Genomic DNA, 4142 nt, shown 5'->3' on the forward strand with positions numbered 1-4142 from the left:
TATGAGCATTTTAAATGTCTTTCATGTCTTCATTATTAAAATTTAAGGAAATGTTCAACAGAATCTTTAAGGAAATTAGCTTTGGTTACTATTACTTATATTTATTGTATTTCTTCTGTGTTATTAATGTTAAAGCAACAGAAAGGAAATTCTTTTTAAGGCGTGGAGGTTAAATTGCTTTAGTGATAGTGTCCACAATGAACTCTAATTTGGTAATTTGCTAAGTCTATTCTCCTGTTACCCCTTCCATCATTATTTTATGAAGTCTTTTAGTTTTGTAGTCTCTTTGTGTTATCATGATGTCCACGGCATTTGGGTGAACTAGTTTAAGTGTTGCTGACAGGAGACTTCGGCTACGTTCACCCTGCAGGTCTTATTGCTTAATTCAGTTTTTTTTTGCCAAAGAACGGATTTTTTTTGGATGGTTGTTTACATCAGCATTTCAAACGTGTGTTATATCAGACTTAAATGTGGACAAGCTTTTGCTCTGAAGTGACCCGCATATGCAAAATCACAACACATTAGGTGTGACGAAGTACACAGCAGCATGATTTACTCTAGAAGTTTCTGTGTAGTTGAAACCGATGAATTCATAAACTTATTATAATGAGAAGAAGTCTAAGGAAAAAGAATGCAAAATTTAGTAGCCATAGTGCTATAAAGTAATGCAGTTGCCATGAGAGATTACTGAGATGGGAATGCAAAAATGAACTTTTGGCTAGTTTTTGCTACACAAGGACTGGAGACCTCGAGAGCTAGATGGCATTTCCTAAAAGTATTAAACAATCCTTCCAATGAAACTGGGACTGAAATTGAGACAAATCAAATATCTCGAGTTCTTTCTGTCAGCAATGAAATAGAGCGAGAACTTGATGATGCTTCCTAAAAGTAATCTAGTAAATGATTGATTAGCTTAGTTTAGCATAGTCACTGGAAGTAAGGCGGGGGGAATTTCTCTAAAATATTCAACTTGTATCTCCTCTTAAGTTAACCAGTTAGGCCTGCAGGATCACCTTTGCCTTTAAATGTGACTATATGGTTTTAGGTGGACTTTAGGTAGTCAAGAAATTGTGCCAGCCTGCAAATTTTGACAAAGCCTCGGTCAGACTTTGTTTTTGGCGTAAAATAAAGAGGGGAAAAAAACTAGAGATGGCTGCTACATATTTTAGTCTTCATATGATTCTAAGAGCTGACTGCAGTATATTTAACAAATGTGATACAGTGAGACTGCAAGAAAGTAAAAGGATTGTTACATTGATTATCTTTAGCGTCACATTAGCATGTATATGCGCAACTGTTGAAGTCACTACTGCAGTGAAACACGGAGACATTACTGTAAATCATCACGGACCATCAGCCCCCCCCCCTTCTTCAGCCAGCTGGCCAGAGAGACCCTGTGAGATGTGAAAGAACCAAATTCATGGCTGACTTCCAGACCAGATTGATGTCTCCTACATTGTGTCCCTGTTCTAATCCCATTAACTGCAGTTAATTAGATTTATGGAAGGCAACACATCAGAAAGCATGAGGTGAAGTCATGACCAGGTGTTGTTTCATTTCACGTCAACATGTGCAGAGAGGGCAGTGCTAGAAATGAAACAGATCAGAAAAATCACTATAGCACCAGTTGGGTTTGGCAACCATTACCTGCATTGTGGGCTAAGGAATCAAAAGTAAGTTGGACACTAATGCACTTTTACTCACTTATCTGGATTTTTTGGGTGATTTTGTTCTGGTGGTATTATTTGGTTGATGCCTAGCATCAGGTTATTTTTTCCAAGATTTGAACACAATTTGAATTTGGCAACAGTTTTAATGCTAATTTTATTTATTTACCTTTTTCTTTCATCAATTATTATTAGAGTCAACCTTTAATTAACAAAGATGAACTGCTGGTATTAATTTATGTCTACATGATTGAATCTGACTCTGACTCATTGCTCTGATTGCAAACACCCGTCTGGTGCTTGAGTTGCATCCCACAGACTAAAAGACTTTGACAATTCTATCGCCCCCAATTTTATTCCCATCCTTAAGAAAGAGTAGAAAAGGGTAGCGCAACAAGATAACGTAAATAAAGCATCTAACTAAGAAAATATACAGGGAGGAGCAGAGGTGGAGGATGCAAGATGCATGATAGTGGGACATGTGCAGGAAGGAGAGTGAAGGAGATAACAGTAAAATAAAGGATGCATGAAAGGAGAAGAGGAGTCAAGGAAAACTGATAAGGGTAACTCATTAAGGAATGCAACACAGCCTGCATGGTTGTTTATTGGCTGGCAGGCTTGCAGCACTTAATCATTCTGGGCAAAAGTCACACTCACATAAACATGTGCACAAAGGCACACACACTCCTGCATACAAATAGTTTTGCATATCTCCCAATACCGGTGCACACACATTGTACACACATTCACACATGCCTGCGTATGCACTCAAAACACGGAGCTGCAAATGTGCACACAAACATGCACACTCACATGAATGCATGCCTCATGGCAACATGAGTCACTGAATCATTTTCTTCATAGTCTTCATCACTCTCTTCCTCTCTCCCCACATCCTCTCTCACCTTTCACCTGCTACTTATTTAATTTTTTTGATTTATACATGTTGTCTTTTGCCCCCTCCTCTGCCTTCTTGCTGTTGGTCTTCTCGCTACCGTCCTCTCCCTCCATCTTTGCTTCGTCACCCTCCTCCCCTCCTCTCTCCTGCCTGAATGGGCTCCCTCTTATCTAACAACCTTGAGATGATCTTCAAAGCTTCATTGCAGCTGAGGATGTGAGGTCACAGCGTGTCTCTTTCTCCTATACTGCTCATCTGCCTGCTCCTCTCTCATTCCATCCTCTGTCCTCTCCTGACCACCGCTTCTTTACTCTTATTATTTTTTTTCTCAATCCCTACTCCATCTAATCTGTCCTCCTCCCACACTCACTCCTTCTGCATCCTTTTCTTTTCTCACACTCCATTTCTCTCCTCCTCTGCTACCATCCATCTTTACCTCATCTGCTCTCATCGCCTCTCATCAGATCTTCACTCCATCTCTGCTTGTGCCTTCCTTTGCCTGCCTCCCCCCGCAAACACGGCATCCTCCTCCTACTATTTCACCCCCACAACTCAATTGCTCTCCTCCCCTTCCTTTTCATCCTTGGTTTCTTTGCTATCCCTTCTCACTAAATGTTTTGAAATGAGGTGAAACGAGGTTCTCTGCATACATGTTTATATTTGGATGTATCTGGGTCTCTGAGTGTGGGTTTATTGTTCTTGAGACGTTCAACGTCTCTCAAGCAGCCAAGAGCCCTGCAGTGTTTCACTCAAATTAATTTAGCGTGGGCTGCTTGAGTCCATCTATTGCTCATCTGTCTCACTTGCTTTTGACCATCTGTCTTTCTCCCCACTCTATTACCATTATGATACAGTCTACCAACCTGTTAAGACTTATTCTCCATCTGTCTGTCTGTGTGTGTCGTCTTGCCTGTCTCACCCTTCCCGAGTATTTTTTTCCCTGCTCATTTCTCCCCCCTCGAATGTACGCTGTTAGACTTCTGCCTGTGGAAAAATTGCTACATAATTCAGTCCGATCTGATGCCCTCTGATTTTCCTAGTGCGCACAACAGCAGTAGCTCGCCTGGTCCAGCTGAGGTCAGCATTGTTCCTAATTATTAATGAGCAAGAGTCGAGGAGAGAATTTGCAGCAAACCTTTCACTTTTACAACACCTTCTGGGATGTTTTTGTTTATTTCATGGGATCATGTGGGTTCTGGATAAGAATGGCTAGAGCAAAGCATCTAGCCATCCTTTCAAAGCATGTCGACCACCTCTGAGTAAAGAACTGCAGCTACAGTACTTGACCAAGTTCATCTTCCACGCTGCTGCATGGCTGGATGGAGAAACATTATGAAGTGCTCTGGCGTGCCATGGATTAATCTGATTGAATTAACATATATCAAGTCTGATTACTGTTATTAGTTTTTATGCCATTATTGCAATCAGGGACTGTCAACAACGACAACCATGATTTCACTTCACTTATATAAACCTTATTTAATTAAAAAGATCACATTTAAACAATTTAAGGGACTTTAGCTCAGATTAATCCTGGGTCCCACAACATCATCCATTTTCTTGTGTAGAAAACTATT

The sequence above is a fragment of the Cololabis saira genome, chromosome 6 (assembly GCF_033807715.1).
Source record: "Cololabis saira isolate AMF1-May2022 chromosome 6, fColSai1.1, whole genome shotgun sequence".
Classification (NCBI taxonomy): domain Eukaryota; kingdom Metazoa; phylum Chordata; class Actinopteri; order Beloniformes; family Belonidae; genus Cololabis; species Cololabis saira.